Source organism: Otolemur garnettii, unplaced genomic scaffold (assembly GCF_000181295.1).
Source record: "Otolemur garnettii isolate 467f Iridium unplaced genomic scaffold, OtoGar3 scaffold00146, whole genome shotgun sequence".
NCBI lineage: Eukaryota > Metazoa > Chordata > Mammalia > Primates > Galagidae > Otolemur > Otolemur garnettii.
Genome location: NW_003852541.1, coordinates 4,284,618 through 4,291,630, shown reverse-complemented (window position 1 = coordinate 4,291,630; position 7,013 = coordinate 4,284,618). Strand labels below are relative to the sequence as shown.

Genomic DNA, 7,013 nt, shown 5'->3' with positions numbered 1-7,013 from the left:
TCAAAAAAAAAAAAATAGCAAACATAAGAGTGTAAAAGAAGCAACAGAAACACTGCATACCTTACTTGGAATAAAAAAAGCTAGTATCTAGGCTTCTGATACTGAAGGCAAAATCTAGAGAAAACAAAAAGGACCTTAGTATAGAAGAGAACTGAGAATGCTGGTTCTAGGATAGCTAGAATAAGAAGAAGGGGGACAATCTTTAAGGTTAAATTATAGAAACTTAATTTTACTGGCAAAGTAAGAGCAAACATCACACCGATGGGGTAATGGAAAAAATGTGTTGAACACCTATCTGCCATGCACCACACTAGGCATGTAATGGTCAACAAATGTTTTTTGAGCATTCACACTGTATCAGGACTACTGGGAACTTTGTATGCATTATCTCATTTAACCCAACAACTCTTCTATGTAGATACTATTAACTTCCTCACATGAAGAAAGGTCCAGAGATAAGTAACTTGTCTGAAACCCCAGAAATACTAAACATCACAATTGTTATTCTAACCCAAGTCTGATTTAAGTCTGTACTCTTTCCTTTAACTACTACTATGCAATACTTTACCTGCATTGTCCCAATTTCTCAGAGCAACCCATGAGGTACCTTCATTTTATAAATGAGGAAACTGAGACCCAAAGTTCAAATAATTTGTTCAAGGTCACATATTCTTAATAAATAGTAGAGCTAGGATTTGAACCTCAGGCAATCTAGCTTCAAAGCTATACCTGAGGTATCTAACTTATGGCCCACAGGCCACATACAGATTATTTGAGGACTGTTTGGTTTTGGTTTTTGCTCATCAGCTTTCTTCAGTGTTCGTATGGTATGTGACCCAAGAAAACTCTTATTCTTCTAATATGCAGCAGAAAAGAAAATAGGTTGGACAACCCTGCTAGTCTTTCTAGTCTAGTACTGCCTCATGCTCTATAATCTGTATCACTGACAAGGAAGACTAAGATCTCATGTTCATTCTCAAGATATTCTCTTGCTGTGCCTATGTAATATCCTGGTTTACACCTCAGATGTTACTTTTCCCAAGTTCACCTCCTCACCTAACTTCTCTATTCCCAGGCCCTCCATAATGTACTACAACAGCAAATCTCAAACATTACCATCTCAGGACACTTTTACACTCTTAAAAGTTAACCAGTACCTCAAAGATCTTTTGTTTATGTGGGTTATGGCTACTAATAATTTATCAAAATCCAATTAGAACTGAGAACTTATAAAATATTTGTGAACTCAATAAAAACAATAAACCTATCACGTTAACAAATGACATTTTTATGAAAATTATTTACATAATAAAAACACAGTAAAATTTAGTGAGAAGAGTGATATTGTCTTACATTTCTCCAAATATCTTTAACACCTGCCCACTAACATGCAGTAAGTTAAAACCATGATTTGTATAATAAAATCTCACAAAGATTAAGAAGGTGAGGACATCGGCTTGGCGCCTATAGCTCAGCAGCTAGGGCGCCAGCCACATACACCAGAGATGGCAGGTTCAAATCCAGCCCGCGCCTGCCGACCAACAATGACAACTACAACCAAAAAAAAGCTGGTCATTGTGGTGGGCGCTTGTAGTCCCAGCTACTTGGGAGGCTGAGGCAGGAGAATCATTTAAGCCTAAGAGTTTGAGGTTGCTGAGACGCCACAGCACTCTACCAAAAAAAAAAAAAAGAAGAAGGTGAGGCCATCAATTCTAAATTTGTTCCCTTGGCATGAGAGAAGAAACAACCATCTAGTGTATAGCTTCAGTACCTTAATAAAGATTTATGCCAACATAGATATTTTCATTTTTCTTTCTTACCTTTTGCCTCCTGTTCACTTACAATGAATTACAATATTCTAACTACTATTATCTAGTTGGAATTTTGAATTTTGGCCTTCTGAGACATTCAATATTTATTCTAACTGCTAATTCACATATACAACTATTTGAGAGATCAGTCCTAACAGACTAGCAATCAGTTTTGATCCACTCGTTTCTTCCCCTAAAACTAAGAAAATTTTTAATGAAATGTTAATCTCACATAACATCAAGAAGCCTTGAACAGGCTCAGCGCCTGTGGCTCAAGTGGCTAAGGCGCCAGCCACATACACCTAAGGTGGCAGGTTTGAATCCAGCCCAGGCCTGCCAAACAACAATGATGGCTGCAAACAAAAACATAGCTGGGCGTTGTGGCGGGCGCCTGTGGTCCCAGCTACTTGGGAGGCTGAGGCAGGAGACTTGCTTGACCCCAGGAGTTGGAGGTTGCTGTGAGCTGTGTTGCTACGGCACTCTACTCAGGGGAGCAGCTTGAGGTTCTATCTCAAAAAAAAAAAAGAAGAAGCCTTGAACAACAGAATCTTAAAGTCACCAATAATCTGAAGATAAAATATCTAAAACACCTGTGTTCTTTATACACTGCAGTCCTGCTATATATATGTTACCTTTTATTATATTTTTGAGTCAGGGTTTTGCCATGTTGCCCTGGCTAGATTCGATCCTCTTCCTCAGCCTCTAGAGTAGCTAGGATATGCCACTGCACCACCTTATACACTGCTTTTTGACTACAGATGTATAAGTAATTGTCTTTTCCAATATAGTGAAATGTTTTAAAACTGGATTTTTTGACTAGTATGAAGAGTATTCTTTTGTGGACTCTGAGGAAGCTTCTGATCCACAACCAAAAAGGGAATCACAAATACTAAGATTCTGCCGATCAGCACTACCATGTCCACATGATCATCCACTAGTATAGTGGTTCCAAATTGGGGCAGCAATTGGTTCTCCATATATTATTAAATCAGCATCGAAGGCCCACTCCAAGTCATGAGATAAGGAAGGGTGTTAAGAGGAAAGAAAGAATAGAGCACAGTGTCAGTAAGAATACAAATGAGAGTCAGACAGACCTGTATCAAGTCCGGGCTGGTAGTGGGCTTACATTCATCCTTAGTGTTTATGTTTCCTCACTTATAATATAGTGATATCTATTTCACAATTTTGGTGTGAGGATTAAATGCCTATCACAATACTAGCATTTAATACTATATCTTTTCTTTCTATGACTACAAATCTCTAAATCTTTGAGTTTCTGTCATTTTTCAGAAACGAAAGGGCAATTCTTTAGTCCCAAATAAACAACAGTTTTCATTTTCAGTAATTTCAGATTAAAATAAATGAATGACAGTTAGCTCCATCAGACATTGTTTTATGATGCTATGGTGTTTAACTTAGCATACACAATCTTTTTTTTGAGACAGAGTCTCACTATGTCTCCCTGGGTAGAGTGCCGTAGCATCACAGCTCACAGCGACCTCAAACTCTTGGGCTTAAGTGACTCCTGCCCCAGCCTCCCAAGCAGCTGGGACTACAGGCGCCTGCTACAACGCCCAGCTACGTTCTGTTGTTGTTGGCGTAGTTGTCATTGTTTGGCAGGCCAGGGCCAGGTTCAAACCCACCAGCCCTGGGTACATGTGACCAGCATCCTAACCACTGAGCCACAGGCACCACGCTAGCATATACAATTTTATGGAAGAAAAAATTTGCCTCCCAAAAATTGAGTGCAAATAAATTTATTTCATTTTAGTAAGTCATAGCTTCATTTCTGTTTGGTCCTAATATACCTATTTCCTCATAATCAAAATCTGCCTACTAAAATGATAACACAACTACTCAATGAACCTGGAGAATCACCAGTAATACTCTTTTTGGATATAAACACCAATAATACTCTTTTTGGATATAAAGAGCCACTGCCTAATTTCTACTTTGTTACATCTCCACGTTTGTAGCAAATAATTTTTTTTTTTTTTTGAGACAGAGCCCAAGCTTTCCCCCCGGGTAGGGGGCTTGGTCCACACCTCCCATCTCCTTCCCCACTGCCTGGGCTCAAGCGAGTCTCCTGCCTCCGCCTCCCAAGCAGCTGGGACCACAGGTGCCCGCCACAACGCCTGGCTATTTTTTGTTTGCAGCCATCATTGTTGCTTGGTGGGCCTGGGCTAGATTCGAACCTACCACCTTAAGTGTATGTGGCTGGCGCCTTAGCCACTTGAGCCACAGGAACCAAGCCGTAGCAAATCATTTTGAAAGAAAACGACTATGCCTAATGATTACCTCCTGCAACTATTCTACATTTAAAAGTGCATCAAATGTTTAACTGAATTTTGGGCTTTGGAGAACAGGATAAGTACAAACCTAGCACACAGGAGGAAAGCAAATCTTATTCTTCCAATAACTGAAGACTCAAAGTTGTAATATTATGATTTTATATCAGATAATCTCGATCTTTAATGAGGAAGAATTTTAACTGTTTTAAAAATCACATAAGATTTTAAACAAAACAATTTTATGTGAACAAATCAAAACTTAATCATTTCGGCCAATATAAAAAGTTTGAAAAATACACATGCCTAATCTCCCATTTGCTCCCCAGTCCAATCTACAACATAACTTCTACTTCCCTGGTGCCATAAAAAAGTGTTTATAGTCACCTACCCACCAAATCCTACTGGCCCATTTTCTGACCTCCTCCTCCTACCCTAAATCTGGGCACCACTCCTCCTTAGCACTCTTACCTCTTTCGGCATCTCTAATGTTACTATGTATGTCCTGTTCTCCCTTCTCCCTAACTTTACTTCAATCCTGTTCAAAACAAAATGCTAGCTGTTCCTTAGGGCTCCCTTACCTATGCAATGGACCTGCGGTCAACTGCTAAGTTTTGCACTTGTATATGTACATACTTCCAATCCTTTAGCAGTATCGGTAATTTTCAACCAATTCTGAAATAAGGAGCTTATTAACTCTGCCAAAAAGGTAAAGAAATTCTTCCTGAATGCTCTCCAAACTTCCAGCGCCAGCTATACAGTGACCAAATCCATTGAATCCCCCGCCACTCTCTGGTCCAGATACCTATATTAGACATGTCCACCTAAATATTCAAGAGGTAGGTCAACCTTCACAGAATACAAAACCACATTTTCCTTGCCCAATCTGCTCTTCTTCCTGTTTACCCAATTGAATCATACCAACAGTTCCCCAAGCTAAAGAATGTCTGAATCATACTTAACTCTTTCCTATTTCTATAGCTCATTGCTGCTTTGTCTCAAATTCTAGTATGTTTCAATGTTATACTATGCTTTTCCATCTCCTATGCTGATTATCTTTGAGCTCTCACAAGGACTTAAATAAACTCTCGGACGGAATTATCTTAACTTTTTTAAACTCATTTTTACCACATGCCTCCTGGAAAAAGTGCATAACACATATATCATTTGCCCACCCCTATCTACCTAAACTCTTCCCCCATCATATACAGGTGGAAATCACAAAACTTTAGGAAAAAGCCTAATGACCACGCCTCCTATCCCTCTCATCACTGCAACCTATGCTTCAAAGCCCAACTTGTATATAACTTGACTTTGGGCATGTTGTTCCTTCTCCCCAAAATGTCCTACTCAACCTGACAAATCCCTATACTTCCTTTATAACTCAGCTTAAAGAACTTTGAGATGATTCCCTTAGGCTCCTCAAGCAGAATGAGGTACTCCTCCCTTACCATGCCCAAAATTCTTTGTGTATTCCTAATTGCTATATAACCTGAAGAATATTTTGCTGGTTCATGTGTCCTCCTCTCTACACCACTATAAACCCACCTAGGACAAAAGACCATAAGCTTCACAGGGGAGCAAGTCTATACACGATGCCTGAGCACTGGTTGCTCAACAAATATTTTTGAAATTGAGTTTTAATACTATTTTAAAATGCTATATTCAAGGCCAGGCACAGTGGCTCACACCTGTAATCGGGGAGGCTGAGGCAGGTGGACTGCCTGAGCTCACAGGTTTGAGACCAGCCTGAGCTAGAGCAAGACCTGTCTCTAAAAATAGCCAGGCATTGTGGCAGTTGCCTGTAAGTCCCAACTACTCAGGAGGCTGAGGCAAAAAGATCACTTGAGCCAAAGAGTTTGAGGCTGCTATGAGCTATGATACCAGAGCACTCTACCAAGGGTAACAAAGTGAGACTTTGTCTCAAAAAAAAAAAAACAAAAAAAAAACCAAATGGTTCTACAAAATAAAGAACACAGAATTTTAAAAAATAGAAAAAATATTAAAAAAATTAAAAAAACGTTATATTCAAGAATAATCAGTTCTGCTATGACACTTGTTTTGAAAACATGAATTGTTCCAATGTGATTGATAAATGCTTTAGAGAACAATTTGAGTATAATGCAAATTTCCCATTTGCTTATGTGTTATCTGCAAAAAACAAAAGATGAAAGTAGAAAACTACATCCAGCTGAATTGAGCTATGTAGAAATACATAAAGTGCACACTTCAAATACCTACCAGCTAAGTCAGTTCACCTTGAGCATTATGAGCCACACCCATTCACTTCTGGTGTTACAAGTTTCCACCTGATTCCAGGTAACTCTCCTTCCACCACTTCACCGTAACTCACATGCAGTAACCCTTCTGATACTCATTTCCAAAAGCAAACCAAGTCTTTTTCAAGGTAAATTACCATATTTATTGTAATATTTTTATTTTTAATAAACAGAATTAATTAACATATATGAAACTGTCCTACCATTAATTACCAGGTTCTTTTTTTAGTGCGTCACCGACAAAGCTTTTGAATGTTGCACCCCAATCCCATTTTTCCCTATCATTTCCACTGTACAATTCTATATCACACCATGGTTTTTAGGAATCTGTATGTTGCTTTATACTGGAAAGGACTGTATAAATTAACAATGTATGACTCTTTGCATTCTGAGACTTTAGGCAAGTTTCAGTATTTCAATTCTAATAATTTACTGAAAAGAAAACTCAGCCTTCCCCCAAAATATCATAAAATGTTTACAAGCCTACATCCCAATAGGCCATCAGGATACTGATAACTTTTAAGCTTGGTGGTGTCTGATCATACAGTTGGTGATTTTTCCATTTTAAGCTATATAGTCTGCCTAAGCCTAACAACAAAGACCAGTTTTCAACACCTGAACTTTCTTTTTTTTTT

General features: G+C 38.6%; 1 protein-coding gene across 2 annotated transcripts in view; it reads right to left on the bottom strand.

Moving 5' to 3' along the window:
- CNOT6 (CCR4-NOT transcription complex subunit 6) overlaps positions 1–7,013 on the bottom strand; it is a 109,675-nt gene that overhangs the window by 97,907 nt on the left and 4,755 nt on the right. The window lies entirely within an intron of this gene.